Genomic DNA, 25,225 nt, shown 5'->3' with positions numbered 1-25,225 from the left:
TTTAAAAATGCTAAATTATACACTAGAGATGAAGCGTTAATCTTTCACAATTAGCGTCATGCTGTCGTTCATGTGTAACACACCGTGGATTTATGGATTGCTTTGTATCACTGAGGATACTCAAAGTATTTAGCCTCGATTACCCTTTTTTTATTTTTCCATGCAGTACCTAATTCTACCACCAGATTTCATATAAGCAAGTGACCTGTGTGTGAACGGAAAATCCCATTCAAATAAGTATGAAAACAATAAGTAGATTAAAAAATGTTTTTAAATGCCATGGCACGCGTTCCCTTAAATCCGTAGCAAGCATTTGCATTGTATCTGATTCCCTAAGCTCCATAACAAGCTATGGCATTAAGCAGTTTAGGCTAGTCACGCTTTAATATGGCAACCAGGAGTCTGTCATAATGTGATCCAGTAGAGGCCTACTTGCCTACTCTCCCGGAAGCTGCAGGAGGCTCCCATTTTTTTGGGTAGCCCCCTGCACCCTCGGAAGAGTAGGCAGGTCTACCGCATCCTGCTCGCTCCCTAGTGATGCGGCCAGGATGGCAACAAACTCTTCCATATTCGTGGGTCCGTGAGGAGGGGAATGGGTTCAAATGATGCGAATCGCGTCATTTTAGCCTTGCCCCCTTCCTGCAAATCGTGGCATTTTCCTGATGTGGGGGCGGGCTTGATTATGTCACTGCCCCACCCCCGAAGTCTCCTGCATCGTCTCCTCTCTGGGCTTCTCCCGGAGAGGAGAATTAGAAAGTAGGTAAGTATGAGTAGAGGTGAGATATCCCTCTACCCTGTGGTCTGAAATGGGCCTTACCTCTGAAACCCCTCATCTTTGTGCAAGTAATCACCAAATATCCAGCTCTTGGGTCTTTTCCTTTAGCTTATTTCCAAGCACAAGATTACATGACGACTCTTTCTAAAACATTATCACCAGCAGCCTAGGATACCCCCCTGGATATATGACTACTTCAGATAACTCCAAGTAAGAAAGCATTATCCATCCATTACCTATTTTTAAATACCCCACTAAATTATGACACAACTGCAACCGGACCTGCTCAATAGAGAAATCAATTCCCATCCTTAACCATACAGACACTGTTACAAACATTAAACAACTCAATTAGAATGATACCTACAGCGTCATATGCTGAACTTTTCCTTGATTTATCCCACAAAACAAATCTTTCCCCTCACCATAGATATTTCATGGGAATAGCGGAGGATCACTCTTGTCCCAGATGCGGGTCTTTGAGGGCAGACCTGTTAAATTGTCTTTGGGCATGCCCAGTAGGGAGGTCAATCCCGGGATCCCGCCCAAAAACACCAGGATTTGAAACCTGGGATTGGCGCTTCCAATCCCGGGATTCACGGGATTACACTGTGCATGTGCAGTTTCCCACCTCTCTTCCCCTGGCAGCTTCTCTCCCCGGGCAGCGCTGAGCACCCAGCTCAGATGCTGCCTTCTGAAGCCGAGCAGCCTCACCTCCACCCCCACCGGCAGTCTCTCTCCACTAGCAGCGTTGAGCACCCAGCTCAGATGCTGCCTTCTAAAGCAGAGCAGCATCACCTCTCCCCCACCGGCAGTCTCTCTCCACTAGCAGTGCTGAGCACCTGGCTCGGACGCTGCTTTCTGAAGCCGGGCAGCATCACCTCTTTCCCCAACCGTCAGTCTCTCTCCACGAGCAGCGCTAAACACACGGCTCAGACGCTGCTTTCTGAAGCCAGACAGCATCACCTCCTTCCGCCCTGGCAGTCTCTCTCCACTAACAGTGCTGAGCACCTGGCTCGGACGCTGCTTTCTGAAGCCGGGCAGCATCACCTCTTTCCCTAACCGTCAGTCTCTCTCCACGAGCAGCGCTGAACGCACGGCTCAGACGCTGCTTTCCGAAGCCGAGCAGCATCACCTCTTTCCCCCGCCGGCAGTCTCTCTCCACTAGCAGTGCTGAGCACCTGGCTCGGACGCTGCTTTCTGAAGCCGGGCAGCATCACCTCTTTCCCCAACCGTCAGTCTCTCTCCACGAGCAGCGCTAAACACACGGCTCAGACGCTGCTTTCTGAAGCCAGACAGCATCACCTCCTTCCGCCCTGGCAGTATATCTCCCCGGGCAGCGCTGAGCCTAGCAGTAAGAGACTCTCACTGCCTGACGCTACCTCTGGATCTTGGGGACCCTTCTACTCATTACTGAGTAGGTTATTTTTATTTATTTTTTGAACGTGAAACCCCCCTGACCCTCTCCCACACATACATAAACTGAAGGTGGACAGGTCAATCCCGGGATTGAAAAAATGGCCCGGGATTGGCCTACGCCGGTTTTGGAACCAAATATGGAGTTATGCTACTCAAAACTTTGTATCTTACCTACCATTGACACCTGAATAGGCTATATTCGGCTTTTTACCTAGGAACACCCGTGTGGCAAAGGGGGTACACAAATCATCACTGGTAATATCAGCGGCAGCCAAGAAATGCATTCTACATTTGTGGATACAATCAGCCGTCCATCCATTTTCACTTTTCTTAGAAAAGTTATTTCATATTCTTAGGATGGATTGGCTAGATGCGTGAATATACATACACCCAGGATCCAGGGGAGAGGCACTAGGGCCCGCCTCCCCCCCCCCCCCCCCCACTACCCCTATCATTTGTGGCAGGTTTATTTATTTTTTATCGGAGAGCATCAGCCACAGGCCTGCAGCAATCTCTACCTGACAGAGGCGGCGGGCACTAGTTCCAGCCCCAGGAGGCCTGGCGGCTGCCTGCTACCGCCATGCTGTAGCACGCTAGGTCATGCAGTGATGTGCCGCTGTGTGCGCGGACCCACTACCGATGCCAAGGTAGTCTCAGGAGGCCCGGTGACTGCCTGCTGCCACAACACACCAGGGTGCTGTTCTGTGCACGAATGTACGGACTTTCACGCTGGGGATTGGTGAGCATTACTGGAGTGGGCTCAGTACTGGGGGAAATTTATCATCTGCTCTCCCCAGCCTACCATCATTGTGCATAATAGAACTCCAGATAGAGGGATTCGCCTGTAATTTTCAAGAGAAGATGAGTGAGTGAGTCAGTGAGGTGTGTGTGTTTTTTTTAAGTGTATGTGTTATATCACGCATGATAACGACAGACTGTTTTTGTATAAAAAAAATAAACTTTTTTTTTTTAAAAACTGTGCCCCTTCCCTCCCCACTTATATGTGTATCATAGGGGCCCACTTCACACTGCTTCATATGTCATCCTCTACCTGTCACCTACTGCCAGTCTCCATGGCACCCTCTCCCTGTCACGCACTACCAGTCAGTCACCCTCTCACTGTCACCCACTGCCAGTCAGTCGCCCTCGCCCTATCACCCACTGCCAGTTTCCCCATCACCCACTGCCAGTCACTCTCTCTGTCACCCTCTCCCTGTCTCCCACTACCTGTCACCCACTGCCTGTCAATCTGTACCCAGTCACAAACTACCAGCCACGTTCTCCCTGTCACCCTCTCTCCCACTGCCTGTCACCCTCCCCTTCACCTACTGCCAGTCACCCTCTCCATTATCCACTGCCCGTCACCCTCTCCCTGTCACCCACTGCCAGTCACTCTCCGTCAACCACTAGCTGTCACCCACTGACAGTCACTCTCCTTGTCACCTACTGCAAGTCACTCTCTCCCTGTCCTGTGAGACCACGCCCCTTGTAGAGGGGACACACATCTTTTTTGGAAGCGCATGCGCCGAACGCGTGTGCAAATGTACTTGCCTCTTCCATGGTGCCCCCCCCCCTGTCATTTTCTTCTGGATCCACCCCTGCCCAGGATTCTCTGATAGATATTGATTTTAACCCCTCCTCCGGATGACCACAACCCACAGGCCCAAGTCTTCTTATAAAATATGTAATACTGACTAGAGATGTGCACTTGAAATTTTTCGGGTTTTGGTTTTGGGTTCGGTTCCGCGGCCGTGTTTTGGGTTCGACCGCGTTTTGGCAAAACCTCACCGAATTTTTTTTGTCGAATTCGGGTGTGTTTTGGATTCGGGTGTTTTTTTTTAAAAAACACTAAAAAACAGCTTAAATCATAGAATTTGGGGGTCATTTTGATCCCAAAGTATTATTAACCTCAAAAACCATAATTTACACTCATTTTCAGTCTATTCTGAATACCTCACACCTCACAATATTATTTTTAGTCCTAAAATTTGCACCTAGGTCGCTGGATGACTAAGCTAAGCGACCCTAGTGGCCGACACAAACACCGGGCCCATCTAGGAGTGGCACTGCAGTGTCACGCAGGATGTCCCTTCCAAAAAACCCTCCCCAAACAGCACATGACGCAAAGAAAAAAAGAGGCGCAATGAGGTAGCTGTGTGAGTAAGATAAGCGACCCTAGTGGCCGACACAAACACCGGGCCCATCTAGGAGTGGCACTGCAGTGTCACGCAGGATGTCCCTTCCAAAAAACCCTCCCCAAACAGCACATGACGCAAAGAAAAAAAGAGGCGCAATGAGGTAGCTGTGTGAGTAAGATAAGCGACCCTAGTGGCCGACACAAACACCGGGCCCATCTAGGAGTGGCACTGCAGTGTCACGCAGGATGGTCCTTCCAAAAAACCCTCCCCAAACAGCACATGACGCAAAGAAAAAAAGAGGCGCAATGAGGTAGCTGTGTGAGTAAGATAAGCGACCCTAGTGGCCGACACAAACACCGGGCCCATCTAGGAGTGGCACTGCAGTGTCACGCAGGATGGCCCTTCCAAAAAACCCTCCCCAAACAGCACATGACGCAAAGAAAAAAAGAGGCGCAATGAGGTAGCTGTGTGAGTAAGATAAGCGACCCTAGTGGCCGACACAAACACCGGGCCCATCTAGGAGTGGCACTGCAGTGTCACGCAGGATGGCCCTTCCAAAAAACCCTCCCCAAACAGCACATGACGCAAAGAAAAAAAGAGGCGCAATGAGGTAGCTGTGTGAGTAAGATAAGCGACCCTAGTGGCCGACACAAACACCGGGCCCATCTAGGAGTGGCACTGCAGTGTCACGCAGGATGGCCCTTCCAAAAAACCCTCCTTAAACAGCACATGACGCAAAGAAAAAAAGAGGCGCAATGAGGTAGCTGTGTGAGTAAGATAAGCGACCCTAGTGGCCGACACAAACACCGGGCCCATCTAGGAGTGGCACTGCAGTGTCACGCAGGATGGCCCTTCCAAAAAACATTCCACAAACAGCACATGACGCAAAGAAAAATTAAAGAAAAAAGAGGTGCAAGATGGAATTGTCCTTGGGCCCTCCCACCCACCCTTATGTTGTATAAACAGGACATGCACACTTTAACCAACCCATCATTTCAGTGACAGGGTCTGCCACACGACTGTGACTGAAATGACGGGTTGGTTTGGACCCCCACCAAAAAAGAAGCAATTAATCTCTCCTTGCACAAACTGGCTCTACAGAGGCAAGATGTCCACCTCATCATCATCCTCCGATATATCACCGTGTACATCCCCCTCCTCACAGATTATCAATTCGTCCCCACTGGAATCCACCATCTCAGCTCCCTGTGTACTTTGTGGAGGCAATTGCTGCTGGTCAATGTCTCCACGGAGGAATTGATTATAATTCATTTTAAATGAACATCATCTTCTCCACATTTTCTGGATGTAACCTCGTACGCCGATTGCTGACAAGGTGAGCGGCGGCACTAAACACTCTTTCGGAGTACACACTTGTGGGAGGGCAACTTAGGTAGAATAAAGCCAGTTTGTGCAAGGGCCTCCAAATTGCCTCTTTTTCCTGCCAGTATAAGTACGGACTGTGTGACGTGCCTACTTGGATGCGGTCACTCATATAATCCTCCACCATTCTTTCAATGTTGAGAGTATCATATGCAGTGACAGTAGACGACATGTCCGTAATCGTTGTCAGGTCCTTCAGTCCGGACCAGATGTCAGCATCAGCAGTCGCTCCAGACTGCCCTGCATCACCGCCAGCGGGTGGGCTCGGAATTCTGAGCCTTTTCCTCGCACCCCCAGTTGCGGGAGAATGTGAAGGAGGAGATGTTGACAGGTCGCGTTCCGCTTGACTTGACAATTTTCTCACCAGCAGGTCTTTCAACCCCAGCAGACTTGTGTCTGCCGGAAAGAGAGATCCAAGGTAGGCTTTAAATCTAGGATCGAGCATGGTGGCCAAAATGTAGTGCTCTGATTTCAACAGATTGACCACCCGTGAATCCTTGTTAAGCGAATTAAGGGCTCCATCCACAAGTCCCACATGCCTAGCGGAATCGCTCCGTGTTAGCTCCTCCTTCAATGTCTCCAGCTTCTTCTGCAAAAGCCTGATGAGGGGAATGACCTGACTCAGGCTGGCAGTGTCTGAACTGACTTCACGTGTGGCAAGTTCAAAGGGCATCAGAACCTTGCACAACGTTGAAATCATTCTCCACTGCGCTTGAGACAGGTGCATTCCACCTCCTATATCGTGCTCAATTGTATAGGCTTGAATGGCCTTTTGCTGCTCCTCCAACCTCTGAAGCATATAGAGGGTTGAATTCCACCTCGTTACCACTTCTTGCTTCAGATGATGGCAGGGCAGGTTCAGTAGTTTTTGGTGGTGCTCCAGTCTTCTGTACGTGGTGCCTGTACGCCGAAAGTGTCCCGCAATTCTTCTGGCCACCGACAGCATCTCTTGCACGCCCCTGTCGTTTTTTAAATAATTCTGCACCACCAAATTCAAGGTATGTGCAAAACATGGGACGTGCTGGAATTTGCCCATATTTAATGCACACACAATATTGCTGGCGTTGTCCGATGCCACAAATCCACAGGAGAGTCCAATTGGGGTAAGCCATTCCGCGATGATCTTCCTCAGTTGCCGTAAGAGGTTTTCAGCTGTGTGCGTATTCTGGAAACCGGTGATACAAAGCGTAGCCTGCCTAGGAAAGAGTTGGCGTTTGCGAGATGCTGCTACTGGTGCCGCCGCTGCTGTTCTTGCGGCGGGAGTCCATACATCTACCCAGTGGGCTGTCACAGTCATATAGTCCTGACCCTGCCCTGCTCCACTTGTCCACATGTCCGTGGTTAAGTGGACATTGGGTACAGCTGCATTTTTTAGGACACTGGTGACTCTTTTTCTGAGGTCTGTGTACATTTTCGGTATCGCCTGCCTAGAGAAATGGAACCTAGATGGTATTTGGTACCGGGGACACAGTACCTCCAACAAGTCTCTAGTTGGCTCTGCAGTAATGATGGATACCGGAACCACGTTTCTCACCACCCAGGATGCCAAGGCCTCAGTTATCCGCTTTGCAGTAGGATGACTGCTGTGATATTTCATCTTCCTCGCAAAGGACTGTTGGACAGTCAATTGCTTGGTGGAAGTAGTAAAAGTGGTCTTACGACTTCCCCTCTGGGATGACCATCGACTCCCAGCAGCAACAACAGCAGCGCCAGCAGCAGTAGGCGTTACACGCAAGGATGCATTGGAGGAATCCCAGGCAGGAGAGGAATCGTCAGAATTGCCAGTGACATGGCCTGCAGGACTATTGGCATTCCTGGGGAAGGAGGAAATTGACACTGAGGGAGTTGGTGGGGTGGTTTGCGTGAGCTTGGTTACAAGAGGAAGGTATTTACTGGTCAGTGGACTGCTTCCGCTGTCACCCAAAGTTTTTGAACTTGTCACTGACTTATTATGAATGCGCTGCAGGTGACGTATAAGGGAGGATGTTCCGAGGTGGTTAACGTCCTTACCCCTACTTATTACAGCTTGACAAAGGCAACACACGGCTTGACACCTGTTGTCCGCATTTCTGTTGAAATACTTCCACACCGAAGAGCTGATTTTTTTGGTATTTTCACCAGGCATGTCAGTGGCCATATTCCTCCCACGGACAACAGGTGTCTCCCCGGGTGCCTGACTTAAACAAACCACCTCACCATCAGAATCCTCCTGGTCAATTTCCTCCCCAGCGCCAGCAACACCCATATCCTCCTCATCCTGGTGTACTTCAACACTGACATCTTCAATCTGACTATCAGGAACTGGACTGCGGGTGCTCCTTCCAGCACTTGCAGGGGGCGTGCAAATGGTGGAAGGCGCATGCTCTTCACGTCCAGTGTTGGGAAGGTCAGGCATCGCAACCGACACAATTGGAGTCGGACTCTCCTTGTGGATTTGGGATTTCGAAGAACGCACAGTTCTTTGCGGTGCTACTGCTTTTGCCAGCTTGAGTCTTTTCATTTTTCTAGCGAGAGGCTGAGTGCTTCCATCCTCATGTGAAGCTGAACCACTAGCCATGAACATAGGCCAGGGCCTCAGCCGTTCCTTGCCACTCCGTGTGGTAAATGGCATATTGGCAAGTTTACGCTTCTCCTCCGACAATTTTATTTTAGGTTTTGGAGTCCTTTTTTTACTGATATTTGGTGTTTTGGATTTGACATGCTCTGTACTATGACATTGGGCATCGGCCTTGGCAGACGACGTTGCTGGCATTTCATCGTCTCGGCCATGACTAGTGGCAGCAGCTTCAGCACGAGGTGGAAGTGGATCTTGATCTTTCCCTAATTTTGGAACCTCAACATTTTTGTTCTCCATATTTTAATAGGCACAACTAAAAGGCACCTCAGGTAAACAATGGAGATGGATGGATACTAGTATACTTATGGATGGACTGCCGAGTGCCGACACAGAGGTAGCTACAGCCGTGGACTACCGTACTGTGTCTGCTGCTAATATAGACTGGATGATAATGATATGAAATCAATATATATATGTATGTATATATAATATCACTAGTACTGCAGCCGGACAGGTAGATAATATATTTATTAGGTAATGATGACTGATGACGGACCTGCTGGACACTGTCAGCTCAGCAGCACCGCAGACTGCTACAGTAAGCTACTATACTATAGTAGTATGTACAAAGAAGAAAGAAAAAAAAAAACCACGGGTAGGTGGTATACAATTATGGATGGACTGCCGAGTGCCGACACAGAGGTAGCTACAGCCGTGGACTACCGTACTGTGTCTGCTGCTAATATAGACTGGATGATAATGATATGAAATCAATATATATATGTATGTATATATAATATCACTAGTACTGCAGCCGGACAGGTAGATAATATATTTATTAGGTAATGATGACTGATGACGGACCTGCTGGACACTGTCAGCTCAGCAGCACCGCAGACTGCTACAGTAAGCTACTATACTATAGTAGTATGTACAAAGAAGAAAGAAAAAAAAAACCACGGGTAGGTGGTATACAATTATGGATGGACTGCCGAGTGCCGACACAGAGGTAGCTACAGCCGTGGACTACCGTACTGTGTCTGCTGCTAATATAGACTGGATGATAATGATATGAAATCAATATATATATGTATGTATATATAATATCACTAGTACTGCAGCCGGACAGGTAGATAATATATTTATTAGGTAATGATGACTGATGACGGACCTGCTGGACACTGTCAGCTCAGCAGCACCGCAGACTGCTACAGTAAGCTACTATACTATAGTAGTATGTACAAAGAAGAAAGAAAAAAAAAACCACGGGTAGGTGGTATACAATTATGGATGGACTGCCGAGTGCCGACACAGAGGTAGCTACAGCCGTGGACTAACGTACTGTGTCTGCTGCTAATATAGAGTCTAGACTGGATGATAAATTATTGATAATGAGATGAAATCAATATAATATCACTAGTACTGCAGCCGGACAGGTACTATATATATTTATTATGTAATGACTGATGACGGACCTGCTGGACACTGTCAGGTCAGCAGCACCGCAGACTGCTACAGTAAGCTACTATAGTAGTATGTATAAAGAAGAATGAAAAAAAAAAAACCACGGGTAGGTGGTATACAATATTATATATATATATATATATATATATATATTATATACAATTATATATATATATATATATATATATATATATATATTAAACTGGTGGTGATTGTTTATTAAACTGGTGGTCAGGTCACTCACGTTGCAACTTGCAACTAGTACTCCGAGTCCTAAGCAGACAATCACAAAATATATTATTATACTGGTGGTCAGTGTGGTCACAACAATGGCAGTGTGGCACTGACTCTGGCAGCAAAAGTGTGCACTGTACGTTATATGTACTCCTGAGTCCTGCTCTCAGACTCTAACTGCTCCCCACTGTCAGTGTCTCCCCCACAAGTCAGATAATACAATACACTTACAGTCACACTATCTAATCTATATCACTTCAGCAAGTAGTATAGTAGTATAGTAGTACTCCTCCTAATAATGCTCCCCAAAATTACTACTACTGTGTCTCTCTCGTCTCTACTGTGTCTCTCTCTTCTCTAAACGGAGAGGACGCCAGCCACGTCCTCTCCCTATGACTCTCAATGCACGTGTGAAAATGGCGGCGACGCGCGGCTCCTTATATAGAATCCGAGTCTCGCGATAGAATCCGAGCCTCGCGAGAATCCGACAGCGGGATGATGACGTTCGGGCGTGCTCGGGTTAACCGAGCAAGGCGGGAAAATCCGAGTCGCTCGGACCCGTGAAAAAAAACATGAAGTTCGGGCGGGTTCGGATTCAGAGGAACCGAACCCGCTCATCTCTAATACTGACATGGTTCATATCTCGTATGACATGGCTCATATCTTATATGGTTCTCACTATATACAAATAATAAGAATTTACTTACCGATAATTCTATTTCTCAGAGTCCGTAGTGGATGCTGGGGTTCCTGAAAGGACCATGGGGGAATAGCGGCTCCGCAGGAGACAGGGCACAAAAAGTAAAGCTTTAGGATCAGGTGGTGTGCACTGGCTCCTCCCCCTATGACCCTCCTCCAAGCCTCAGTTAGGTACTGTGCCCGGACGAGCGTACACAATAAGGAAGGATTTATGAATCCCGGGTAAGACTCATACCAGCCACACCAATCACACTGTACAACCTGTGATCTGAACCCAGTTAACAGTATGATAACAGCGGAGCCTCTGAAAAGATGGCTCACAACAATAATAACCCGATTTTTGTAACTATGTACAAGTAATGCAGATAATCCGCACTTGGGATGGGCGCCCAGCATCCACTACGGACTCCGAGAAATAGAATTATCGGTAAGTAAATTCTTATTTTCTCTATCGTCCTAGTGGATGCTGGGGTTCCTGAAAGGACCATGGGGATTATACCAAAGCTCCCAAACGGGCGGGAGAGTGCGGATGACTCTGCAGCACCGAATGAGAGAACTCCAGGTCCTCCTTAGCCAGGGTATCAAATTTGTAGGATTTTACAAACGTGTTTGCCCCTGACTAAATAGCCGCTCGGCAAGTTGTAAAGCCGAGACCCCTCGGGCAGCCGCCCAAGATGAGCCCACCTTCCTTGTGGAATGGGCATTTACATATTTTGGCTGTGGCAGGCCTGCCACAGAATGTGCAAGCTGAATTGTATTACACATCCAACTAGCAAAAGTCTGCTTAAAAGCAAGAGCACCCGGTTTGTTGGGTGCATACAGGATAACAGCAAGTCAGTTTTCCTGACTCCAGCCGTCCTGGAACCTATATTTTCAGGGCCCTGACCACATCTAGCAACTTGGAGTCCTCCAAGTCCCTAGTAGGCGCAAGACACCACAATAAGCTGGTTCAGGTGAAACACTGACACCACCTTAGGGAGAGAACTGGGGACGAGTCCGCAGCTCTGCCCTGTCCGAATGGACAAACAGATATGGGCTTTTTTGAGAAAAAAACCACCAATTTGACACTCGCCTGGTCCAGGCCAGGTCCAAGAGCATGTTCACTTTTCATGTGAGATGCTTCAAATCCACAGATTTGACTGGTTTTAAACCAATGTGTTTTGAGGAATCCCAGAACTACGTTGAGATCCCACAGTGCCACTGGAGGCACAAAAGGGGGTTGTATATGCAATACTCCCTTGACAAACTTCTGGACTTCAGGAACTGAAGCCAATTTTTTCTGGAAGAAAAATCGACAGGGCCGAAATTTGAACCTTAATGGACCCCAATTTGAGGCCCATAGACACTCCTGTTTGCAAGAAATGCAGGAATCGACCGAGTTGAAATTTCTTCGTGGGGCCTTCCTGGCCTCACACCACGCAACATATTTTCGCCACATGTGGTGATAATGTTGTGCGGTCACCTCCTTTCTGGCTTTGACCAGGGTAGGAATGACCTCTTCCTGAATGCCTTTTCCCTTAGGATCCGGCGTTCCACCGCCATGCCGTCAAACGCAGCTGCGGTAAGTCTTGGAACAGACATGGTACTTGCTGAAACAAGTCCCTTCTTAGCGGCAGAGGCCATAAGTCCTCTGTGAGCATCTCTTGAAGTTCCGGGTACCAAGTCCTTCTTGGCCAATCCGGAGCCATGAGTATAGTTCTTACTCCTCTACGTCTTATAATTCTCAGTACCTTAGGTATGAAAAGCAGAGGATGGAACACATACACCGACTGGTACACCCACGGTGTTACCAGAACGTCCACAGCTATTGCCTGAGGGTCTCTTAACCTGGCGCAATACCTGTCCCGTTTTTTGTTCAGACGGGACGCCATCATGTCCACCTTTGGTAATTCCCAACGGTTTACAATTATGTGGAAAACTTCCCCATGAAGTTCCCACTCTGCCGGGTGGAGGTCGTGCCTACTGAGGAAGTCTGCTTCCCAGTTTCCATTCCCGGAATGAAACACTGCCGACAGTGCTATCACATGATTTTCCGCCCAGCGAAAAGTCCTTGCAGTTTTTGCCACTGCCCTCCTGCTTCTTGTGCCGCCCTGTCTATTTACGTGGGCGACTGCCGTGATGTTTTATCCCACTGGATCAATACCGGCTGACCTTGAAGCAGAGGTCTTGCTAAGCTTAGAGCATTATAAATTTACCCTTAGCTATATTTATGTGGAGAAAAATCTCCAGACTTGATCACACTCCCTGGAAATTTTTTCCTTGTGTGACTGCTCCCCAGCCTCTCGGGCTGGCCTCCGTGGTCACCAACATCCAAAACTGAATGCCGAATCTGCGGCCCTCTAGAAGATGAGCACTCTGTAACCACCACAGGAGAGACACCCTTGTCCTTGGATATAGGGTTATCCGCTGATGCATCTGAAGATGCGATCCGGACCATTTGTCCAGCAGATCCCACTGAAAAGTTCTTGCATGAAATCTGCCGACTGGAATTGCTTCGAAGGAAGTCACCATTTTTTTACCATGGCCCTTGTGCAATGATGCACTGATTTTAGGAGGTTCCTGACTAGCTCGGATAACTCCCTGGCTTTCTCTTCCGGGAGAAACACCTTTTTCTGGACTGTGTCCAGAATCATCCCTAAGCACAGGAGACTTGTTGTCGGGATCAGCTGCGATTTTGGAATATTTAGAATCCACCCCTGCTGTTGTAACAGTATCCGAGATAGTGCTACTCCGACCTCCAACTGTTTCCTGGACTTTGCCCTTATCAGGAGATCGTCCAAGTAAGGGATAATTAAGACGCCTTTTCTTCGAAGAAGAACCCTCATTTCGGCCATTACCTTGGTAAAGACCCGGGGTGCCGTAGACAATCCAAACGGCAGCGTCAGAAACTGATAGTGACAGTTCTGTACCACGAACCTGAGGTAACCTTATGATAAGGGCAAATTTGGGACATGGAGGTAAGCATCCCTGATGTCTCGGGACACCAGATAGTCCCCTTCTTCCCGGTTCGTTATCACTGCTCTGAGTGACTCCATCTTGATTTGAACCTTTGTAAGTGTTCAAATTTTTTTAGATTTAGAATAGGTCTCACCTAGCCTTCTGGCTTCAGTACCACAATATAGTGTGGAATAATACCCCTTTTCTTGTTGTAGGAGGGGTAATTTAATTATCACCTGCTGGGAATACAGCTCGTGAATTTTTTCCCATACTGCCTCCTTGTCGGAGGGAGACCTTGGTAAAGCAGACTTCAGGAGCCTGCGCAGGGGAAACGTCTCGACATTCCAAACTGTACCCCTGGGATATTACTTGTAGGATCCAGGGGTCCTGTACGGTCTCAGCGTCATGCTGAGAGCTTGTCAGAAGCGGTGGAACGCTTCTGTTCCTGGGAATGGGCTGCCTGCTGCAGTCTTCTTCCCTTTCCTCTATCCCTGGGCAGATATGACTCTTATAGGGACGAAAGGACTGAAGCTGAAAAGACGGTGTCTTTTTCTGCAGAGATGTGACTTAGGGTAAAAACGGTGGATTTTCCAGCAGTTGCCCTGGCCACCAGGTCCGATGGACCGACCCCAAATAACTCCTCTTCCTTTATACGGCAATACACCTTTGTGCCGTTTGGAATCTGCATCACCTGACCACTGTCGTGTCCATAAACATCTTCTGGCAGATATGGACATCGCACTTACTCTTGATGCCAGAGTGCAAATATCCCTCTGTGCATCTCGCATATATAGAAATACATCCTTTAAATGCTCTATAGTCAATAAAATACTGTCCCTGTCAAGGGTATCAATATTTTTAGTCAGGGAATCCGACCAAGCCACCCCAGCTCTGCCCATCCAGGCTGAGGCGATCGCTGGTCGCAGTATAACACCAGTATGTGTGTATATACTTTTTATGATATTTTTCCAGCCTCCTGTCAGCTGGCTCCTTGAGGACGGCCCTATCTATAAACGGTACCGCCACTTGTTCTGATAAGCGTGTGAGCGCCTTATCCACCCTAAGGGGTGTTTCCCAACGCGCCCTAACTTCTGGCGGGAAAGGGTATACCGCCCATATTTTCTATCGGGGGGAACCCACGCATCATCACACACTTCATTTAATTTATCTGATTCAGGAAAAACTACGGTAGTTTTTTCACATCCCACATAATACCCTCTTTTGTGGTACTTGTAGTATCAGAAATATGTAACACCTCCTTCATTGCCCTTAACGTGTGGCCCTAATAAGGAATACGTTTGTTTATTCACCGTCGACACTGGATTCAGTGTCCCTGTCTGTGTCTATGTCGACCGACTAAAGTAAACGGGCGTTTTAAAACCCCTGACGGTGTTTTTGAGACGTCTGGACCGGTACTAATTGTTTGTCGGCCGTCTCATGTCGTCAACCGACCTTGGCGCGTGTTGACATTATCACGTAATTCCCTAAATAAGCCATCCATTCCGGTGTCGACTCCCTAGAGAGTGACATCACCATTACAGGCAATTGCTCCGCCTCCTCACCAACATCGTCCTCATACATGTCGACACACACGTACCGACACACAGCACACACACAGGGAATGCTCTGATAGAGGACAGGACCTACTAGCCCTTTGGAGAGACAGAGGGAGAGTTTGCCAGCACACACCAAAAACGCTATAATTATATAGGGACAACCTTATATAAGTGTTTTCCCTTATAGCATCTTTTTTATATATTTTTAACGCCAAATTAGTGCCCCCCCTCTCTGTTTTAACCCTGTTTCTGTAGTGCAGTGCAGGGGAGAGCCTGGGAGCCTTCCCTCCAGCCTTTCTGTGAGGGAAAATGGCGCTGTGTGCTGAGGAGATAGGCCCCGCCCCTTTTTCGGCGGCCTCGTCTCCCGCTCTTAACGGATTCTGGCAGGGGTTAAATATCTCCATATAGCCCCCGGAGGCTATATGTGAGGTATTTTTAGCCAAAAAAGGTTTTCATTTGCCTCCCAGGGCGCCCCCCTCCCAGCGCCCTGCACCCTCAGTGACTGCCGTGTGAAGTGTGCTGAGAGGAAAATGGCGCACAGCTGCAGTGCTGTGCGCTACCTTAAGAAGACTGAGGAGTCTTCTGCCGCCGATTCTGGACCTCTTCTCGTTTCAGCATCTGCAAGGGGGCCGGCGGCGAGGCTCCGGTGACCATCCAGGCTGTACCTGTGATCGTCCCTCTGGAGCTAATGTCCAGTAGCCAAGAAGCCAATCCATCCTGCACGCAGGTGAGTTCACTTCTTCTCCCCTAAGTCCCTCGTTGCAGTGATCCTGTTGCCAGCAGGACTCACTGTAAAATAAAAAACCTAAGCTAAACTTTTCTAAGCAGCTCTTTAGGAGAGCCACCTAGATTGCACCCTTCTCGGCCGGGCACAAAAATCTAACTGAGGCTTGGAGGAGGGTCATAGGGGGAGGAGCCAGTGCACACCACCTGATCCTAAAGCTTTACTTTTTGTGCCCTGTCTCCTGCGGAGCCGCTATTCCCCCATGGTCCTTTCAGGAACCCCAGCATCCACTAGGACGATAGAGAAATGATTAATACTGTTAATACTGTTAATATAACATATAACAATATTGTCACAAAAAATACTAATGTGATTCAGTTCCATCCCATCCAGCTTGGGGGTTACAGCCACTTCAGAGGAATCTGCGCAACAATGTGCCCCCTCCTCAGGCTCTAATACCCGTGCAGAAACGCTGTTGCCCCCGATAGCTGTGGTTACTGGGGTAATAGATAAATATGGAGACCCTGGATTTGCACCTTTACTATCTCAGAAATCCCACAATACTATGAAAAGGGTTAAACACCCGTTACTTCTAATATACAATGAGAAGTAGTTGAATTAAACACTGACACAAGGGTTTACAACATTTGAGTCAAAAGACTCATTGAATCCTCTCTTTTAAAACATAATTGAAAATAAATTCTTCTTTTCATGGTAGTAATATTACAGCCCTAATATGCTTTGAGAACTGCTCGCCACAAGCGCCACTGCAGAATGACTGAACTGCGCTCAGTTGTTGGTGATTGCCTGAGCCCGGTGAAGGCTCGTCTGTTTAATTTCAGCTCAGTTTCATTCTGCGGCACACGCTCCCAGCTAGCAGTTGCCTCTTTAATTATGTTATTTTTTTTATTATTTCAAATGGACTCCAGCTTCCCCTCCAATAGAAGAACAGAGATTTATAATAAATGACAGCATGCTGAGACTTGTAGTTCCAGAACATGTCTTCACACACTCAACCTGGGATTTCCCAGCTAGCTCCCGCTGTTTTGGAACAACAAGCCAGGATCCTGACTACATCCCCCTCAAATAAATGTACAGTATTACTCTGTTTGCGAAGATGTACTGTACTCTGCAGAGCATTCTCTGCAAACCTCACATTTACATTTAATTAACAAAACAGCATGTGAACGACTTTTGCAATGTACATCATATGCATAACATAAATGTCTGATAAGTGGGAGTGGGAGTGTCATAGGCAGTACAGAATATTACACTTAGCAACACAGACTTTCATTGGCATAAACCAGTTGTAGCCAACCTCGGTCCCCAAGACACACTAACAGCCCAGATGGTAAATTTACTCATGTGGGAGATTTTTAGATCTGGTGATGTTGCCCATGGCAACCAATCATATTCTACTTACCATTTATCTAGCTGCTTCTAGAAGACAATAGATATAATCTGATTGGTTGCTATGGGCAACATCACCAGTTCTAAAAATCTCCCACCTTAGTAAATTTACCCCCAGGTTTTAAGAATATCCATATTTGAGTATAGATGCTTAAATCAAACTAACGGCGGTACTACATAATTCACCTGTGCTCAAGTATAAAAAACCTGTACTGTCAGTGTGCCTTGAGGAACGAGGTTGAGAATCACCTAGATGCTGATAGCAAAGATACAACTGTTTAATAAAGTGGTAAAGAAAGGCTAAACCTGCGACCCTATACTCACATGCTGGGGACGCCAGGCACAGGGCAAGGCTGTCCAGCATGTGTGGTGCCGCCCTGCGATGCAATCGCAAATCAATTGCGATGGCAACAAATAGAGGTTGACCCTTACCTACGCCACCATGTTTTCACATGCAGGAAATCCAGGCAACGTCATCGTCCGGCCCCGAAAATGGGAATGACACGCATGTGTTTTTCTATCTTTGCTCCCTCTATGCCGTGTTGCCATCCCCGGATGCCCGACGCCTGTAATCACCGTGCGAGCACATGCTTCTGGGATAGGATCACATGGTGCAGGGTTGTGCACGTGCCCTATGGATGTTGCGTTCAACTCTGAATGAGGGCCTAGATTCTCCAGCATGCTGGTGCTTGTAGATTCACAAATATCATCATGCCAAAGCAGTCAATTGATGCCTACTCCAGTCAATAGAGGTGGTCTATGTAAGAAATGCAGTTTTGGTGCTATAACTTTACAGGTTGCATCCTATAGGATTGCTGGACTTGGTGCATGAACTGAGTGGGTCTCATTAAGGAGTGACAAATACCCACCAAAGTGCATGAATCTGTGCAGCAAGGTGGCACCATTGGCAGAAGGGCAGCAGTATGTGCCGGCGGATAGGAGGAACCGGGCGTTCCCAGCCATGTGCTGCATTGTTGCACTTAGTTTTGAGGAGAATGCGAGATCACTTTGAAATGAGAAAAAGGTGATGAGAGGGACTATTTTTAGCGCCATTACTTGCTCTGCGGATGGGATTGTTGTATCAGCTCTGAGAGAGACAATTATATATGCTATACAGTACCTCAGTGTATTTTGAACATCCCAGAGGAGAAGCACATTTGTAAGTCTCTAATATGAATAAGATCAAACAATAAAGCAGTCCTAATGTCCTCAGAAATTTGGGATTAACGAAGAAGCCATAAATGGGACTAGAGCAAGTAGTGTTTTAGGAGAAGAATGGATAGTGGTCCTGATTCAGAGGACCCAGATTGCTGCTTACACAGCAAGATCTGCATCCATCTCCTCACATGCTGGGGGCCGCCCAGCACAGGGCAAGGTTGACCCCTGGCAGTGCAGCTTGGCTCTTGACATCTTTCGAATCGAAGCAGTTGCATGTGATGTCATGCAGCCTCATCAAAAACACTCCCGTCAGACCCCCGTTCAGCCTGCCCCATCCACAAAATGCCATGTTGACACCAACCCCCCCCCCCCCCCGGGCCGCCACTGTCAATCACCTTCAGTTGCAAGGAGTAGGGTCGCGCACGCGCACTGCGGCTGGTGATTGTGCGCAAACCACCCAAATGCAGCCGCTGCACAGACGAGCGGCTGCGTTCGGGTTTGAATGACCTCCGGTGCCCCATTGGTAATGTTTTATAGCTGCTGTCTATGAGCTATTTACAGATAGATCCACGGTTATCTTTGCTAGTTTGCTGCGCCTAGGCTCACCATGGTTTATTTACATAAACCCTTCATCTATTGTTCTCAGCTGCAATACAATACAGAGAACAATACATCAGGGGATTAAGTCATTACAGCAGGGGATTAAATCCGACTGCCCAGTCTCAGTTAATCCTATTAAAGGCCAAGATAAACGTGGACCCATCTGTATGTCCATTGGCACTGGCATTTTGTGTTTCTGAAAGCGACTACTAAAAACTGCATTTCTCTTTTAATTCCGGGGTTGGCGCACAGAGAAAAGAACCTACGAATTGTTTCTTAACAGCTCTAAATATGCTGCGTGTGCCAGGTAATTGTCAGATTCTATTGACTTCCCTCTAGATGCATCTTCCAGCAATCTTCAGTTAGGGCCTGATTCAGAGGCTGATGCAATGGCTGTCGCTGTTGTGTCTCTGATACTGTATGCAAATGACGCAACTGCTGGGATTTGTGTTGAGTCGCCCACCGCCAGCTTCTCAGACCTGCTGTTTGTGTATCATCATGCACCGAGTTTGCTCAGAATGTCTGGGGCCAGTGAATCGCTGCTAGATCCAACACCCCCCAAAACTAATCCTCCAGCACTAGCCATAAACATCACTGTACAGTATGTCAATCACTGCGTCGCAAGACCATGGCTTAACATGATGCGTGCAGTAGAAATAACATCGGCCAGCTGCGCAAACATCGGCATTGCGTCCACCACTGAATCAGACCTTCAGTTACGCTAACCTGCTGTCAGCTCGGGATGATTTATCACCATCAATGGCAGCTGTTTCATCAATCAATGCGCAGCTTTGCAATGGCAACTGCCATCCGATGATGTGGAAGCAATGGTCATCCGATGTTAAAATACAGCTTGAAATCAGCATGCACAAACTTAACATTATTATTTTGCATTGAAAGTTTAGACTGCGGAAGAACAGCCACCATTCAATGGTGCGCTTCCGATGTGCATCCCTACTGGTAGCAGTGACCACCAGATCTATAGAGGAAAATGTATGTATGTGACATTCTCTAAGAATATTTAATGGATGTCTATGGGGACACTTAAAGCATGCAATTAAGGCGCTACTGCCCCCGAAATCTAGTACTCTGAGCATTTTCTGAAGTCCTGAGGGAACTATCTCTACTCACTTTGCGAGTGAAGCCTTTGCATTTCCTAGGGATCCTAGGGCTCAATAGAGGTAATCTCTTTATCAGATTCACCCCCTACAAAGCATACAAGATGACTGGGAGTTCTCCCTGAGGATTCAGTATGATATGCCGGCTGTGGGGATCCTGGCGGGCAGGAGACCGACGCTGGGATCCTGACAGCTGGAATACCGGCGGCGAGCGCAGCATGTCCCCTTGTGGGCTCACTGCGCTCGCCACGCTTTGGGCCCGGTGGCAGGGTTATATTCCCCCTCGGGAGGTGGCGTGGACCACCACCCAAGTGGGGACTCCGGGTATTTCACCGGGTGTCGGGATTCCGGCATCGGTATCGTGACAGCTGGGATCCGACAGCCAACAAATTGAATGCCTCCCTTCTCTGACTCCTAAAACATCAAGAAATCCTCTTAGATCCCTCTAACTTCCCTAGTGAACTATGTGGGACAGGAACTTGATGCAATGATTTCCAATGAATTGCGTCATCATGAACCTGCCACCCCACTGTGCCGAAACGCATTGCCACACCCAGGGCTGCCATCAGAAATTGTGGTGCCCGGGACTACCAGAATAGGCAGGGCCCCCTCACCTTCTGCTCTCCCTGCAGTCCCCACAATTTACCGTTCTGGGCACTAATTGTCGGTCCCGAAACAAGGCAGCAGGACACTCGGTGGCACCCTTAGGCATGACCGCGGCAGGCCAGGACCACAGCAGCAGCATAGGTAAAGAGTCTAGAGCAGGCAGCGATAGAAGGACAGCACCGGCAGTATTTAAAATTTGGAGCTGGCCAGAAGCCAACTGGAGGCACCAGCTTGCAGCCAATCATGCTGCTATAGCAAATAAAAATGCCATTGGCGCTGCCCCTCTATGGCAGACTGTGCACTTCAGGGGGGGGGGGGGGGGGCAGATATAACATGTGCAGAGAGAGTTAGATTTGGGTGGGGTGTGTTCAAACTGAAATCTAAATTGCTGTGTAAAAATAAAGCAGCCAGTATTTATCCTGCACAGAAACAATATAACCCTCCTAAATGTAACTCTCTCTGCACATGTTATATCTCCCCCCCAAAAGTGCACATGGTTTTGCCCAGTAGCTAACAAATTTGCTGCTGCGACCAGGTCTGAAGGCCTTGGGGGTCATTCCGAGTTGATCGTTCGCTAGCTACTTTTAGCAGCCGTGCAAACGCATAGTCGCCGCCCACGGGGGAGTGTGTGAACGCGTGTGCAGCCGATAGCAGCAAAAAACTTTGTGCAGTTTCAGAGTAGCTCTGGACTTACTCAGCCCTTGCGATCACTTCAGTCTTTTTGGTGCCGGAATTGACATCAGACACCCGCCCTGCAAACGCCTGGACATGCCTGCATTTTCCCAAACACTTCCAGAAAACGGTTAGTTAACACCCATAAACACCCTCTTTCTGTCTCTTTGTGTTCGGCTGTGCGAATGGAATCTTCGCTAAATCCATCGCCCAGCACGATCCTCTTTGTACCCATACGATGCTCCTGCACACTGCGGTGCATACGCATGCGCAGTTTTGCCGTTTTTTACCTGATCGCTGCGCTCCGAAAATCGTCAGGGAGCGATCAACTCGGAATGACCCCCCCCCCCCAATTCAGAGTAGATTGCAGCAGCAAATTTGTTAGCAGTTGGGCAAAACCATGGGGGTCATTCTGACCCGTTCGCTCGCTGCTTTTTATTGCAGCCGAGCGAACGGGTACCCACTGCGCATGCCATGCGCATGTCAGACGGCCGAAGGCCGTAGCTGGGCTGCGATCGCCACTGCCTGATTGACAGGCAGAGGCGGTCGCTGAGCGGGAGGGGGCGGAACGGCGGCGTTTGGCCGCCGTTTCATGGGCGCGGTCCGGCCTGTGCTGGGCGTCCCCCCGCATGTCAGTGTGAATGATCATAGCTGTGCTAAATTTAGCACAGCTACGATCATCTTGGAATGAGGGCCCATGTGCACTGCAGGTGTAGCAGATATAACATTTGCAGAGAGAGTTAGATTTGGGTGGATTATTTTGTTTCTGTGCAGGGTAAATAGTACTGACTGCTTTATTTTTACACTGCAATTTAGATTTCAGTTTGAACACACCCCACCCAAATCTAACTCTCTCTGCACTTGTTATATCTCCCCCCCCCCCTGCAGTGCACATGGGTGGTCATTCCGAGTTGTTCGCTCGCAAGCTGCTTTTAGCAGCTTTGCACACGCTAAGCCGCCGCCTACTGGGAGTGAATCTTAGCATAGTAAAATTGCGAACGAAAGATTAGCACAATTGCGAATAGACACCTCTTAGCAGTTTCTGAGTAGCTCCACACTTACTCTGCCACTGCGATCAGTTCAGTCAGTTTCGTTCCTGGTTTGACGTCACAAACACTCCCAGCGTTCGCCCAGACACTCCCCCGTTTCTTCAGACTCTCCCGCGTTTTTCCCAGAAACGGCAGCGTTTTTTCACACACACCCATAAAACAGCCTGTTTCCGCCCAGAAACACCCACTTCCTGTCAATCACATTACGATCACCAGAACGAAGAAAAAACCTCGTAATGCCGTGAGTAAAATACCTAACTGCATAGCAAATTTACTTGGCGCAGTCGCACTGCGGACATTGCGCATGCGCATTAGCGACTAATCGCTCCGTTGAGGAAAAAAAATAACGACCGATCAACTCGGAATGACCACCATGGTTTTGCCAAACTGCTAACAAATTTGCTGTTGCAATCAACTCTGAACTAGGCCCCTTGCCGCTAGTAGCTTACACAACATGACGCTAATCATTGCACATAGGCCCTCATTCCGAGTTGTTCGCTCTAAAGCCGCTTTTCGCAGCAGTGCACACGCTAAGCCGCCGCCCTCTGGGAGTGAATCTTAGCTTAGCAGAATTGCGAACGAAGTATTCGCAATATTGCAAATAGATTTTTCTTTGCAGTTTCTGAGTAGCTCGAGACTTACTCTTCCAGTGCGATCAGTTCAGTGCTTGTCGTTCCTGGTTTGACGTCACAAACACACCCAGCATTCGCCCAGACACTCCCCCGTTTCTCCAGCCACTCCCGCGTTTTTCCCAGAAACGGCAGCGTTTTTTCACACACACCCATAAAACGGACAGTTTCCGCCCAGAAACACCCACTTCCTGTCAATCACACGACGATCACCAGAACGAAGAAAAAACCTCGTAATGCCGTGAGTAAAATACCAAACTTCTTAGCAAATTTACTTGGCGCAGCCGCAGTGCGAACATTGCGCATGCGCAGTTAGCGGAAAATCGCACCGCTGCGAAGGAAAATAACGAGCGAACAACTCGGAATGAGGGCCTTACTGTTATCAATGATCTGCTGGTAGTCTAAAGATCCATCCAGTCGTTACTGAAATTAGATGTTATATCTGCCCCCCTCTGCAGTGCACATGGTTTTGCCCAACTGCTAACAAATTTGCTGCTGCGATCAACTCTGAATTAGGCCCTTTAGCAGTACAGAAGTGCACCTTGGGGGTCATACCGACCCGTTTGAACGCAGCGGTTTACTGCTGTGGTGCGCAGCGGCGATCGTAAGAAGACTGACAGGCAGGAGGCGTTTCGGGGCGTCAACTGACCGTTTTCAAGGCGTGGTGAGGCAAACGCAGGCGTGTCCGGGCGTTTGGAGAGCGGATGTCTGACATGAATTCTGGGCCCTTCGTCGCTGGATCTGTCGCACGGGGAGGGGGTCATTTCGACCCGGTCGCACGCAGCGGCTCTTCGCTGCGGTGCGAGTGGGTCGAAACTGCGTCGCCCACATTGCGCACGTGCGTCATTGCCCAGCAACGGCAGTCGCCGGGCAACGATGCATGCCCGATCGCAAGAAGACTGGCAGCGGGAAGGAGGATCGGGGCGTCTACTCACCATTTCTCGGTGTGGTAAGGCGAACGCAGGCGTGTCCAGGCGTTTGTTGGGCGGATGTCTGACGTCACAGCCGGGACCTTCATCGCTGAATCCGTCACACAGGGTAAGTAGGTGCAGGGCTGGTCTTGTTCTGCACAAAACATTTTTAGCATAGCAGGGCTGCAGAAGCGATCGCAGCCCTGCTATGCTAAAATACTCTCCCCCATAGGCGGCGTCAAGTTGATCACACGAGCAGCAAAAAGTTGCTACGTGCGATCAACTCAGAATGACCACCTGGGTAAGTAAGTCTGACGCTGGTCTTCTTTTGCTCAAAACTTTTTTTGCATAGCAGGGCTGCACAAGCGTTCGCTGCCTTGCTATGCAAAAATTCCCTTCCCATAGGCGGCGTCTAGTTGTCGCACGGCCTGCAAAAAGTAGCTTTGTGCGATCAACTCAGAATGAGTGCCCTTGTCTGTATTGGAATTCCACATACATATAAAAAAGCCTATCAGATTCTAGTCAGAGCTGCAGCAAGTCATTTACGATTACTTTATGGAAAACACAGGGCATCCCTAGTGCCAAATTATTTCCTATTAGATTAAGAAATCTGTGTTAAACCAATGACTTCAACAAAGGTTCACTGAAACATTTCATATCTCTTCCTAGTATACTATGCTGCACTTAGTGAAAACAAACCGCACAAATGTCAATTTTCTGCTCAAGTTAATATGAAATAAAGATTGAATGTGCCAGGGGGAAATATTTTGATTACTGGCTCATATTTCATAAAAGAAAAATCATATTCACTTTTAAGTACCCCCACTTGTCACCTAGCAATCAAATAACAGCTTTTAAAAAGTAGTGCTGGCAAACCGTGAGTGAAATGTAATTATCATAACATCATCAGCAGTATAAACACACTAGAGGAAATTGTAGTATAAAAGGTATGCTTTAAATTGACGGATCATTAAGTAGCCTTGCCGTGATTTTCTGATGATTAAAGGCTTCAGGCAACGTAGTACTGGAGCAAAACACTCAGCTAGATGGTCCATGGAGACATTTGTAAAAGAAAATACAGTTTATTATATTCATATATGGCAGACATTTCACTAATCAACTCGACGACCAAGTCGCAGAATTGATTTTTCATGTCAGAAGGAGAGAGAGCAAAATGCAGTTTCCA

The 25,225-nt window shown here is 48.1% G+C and overlaps 1 protein-coding gene across 1 annotated transcript in view; it reads right to left on the bottom strand.

Moving 5' to 3' along the window:
• KIAA1217 (KIAA1217 ortholog) overlaps positions 1–25,225 on the bottom strand; it is a 1,254,604-nt gene that overhangs the window by 831,937 nt on the left and 397,442 nt on the right. The gene's annotated exons all lie outside the window — the stretch shown is intronic.

This window comes from Pseudophryne corroboree, chromosome 5, assembly GCF_028390025.1.
Source record: "Pseudophryne corroboree isolate aPseCor3 chromosome 5, aPseCor3.hap2, whole genome shotgun sequence".
Lineage (NCBI taxonomy): Eukaryota > Metazoa > Chordata > Amphibia > Anura > Myobatrachidae > Pseudophryne > Pseudophryne corroboree.
This window is presented reverse-complemented; position numbering and strand designations above follow the sequence as displayed.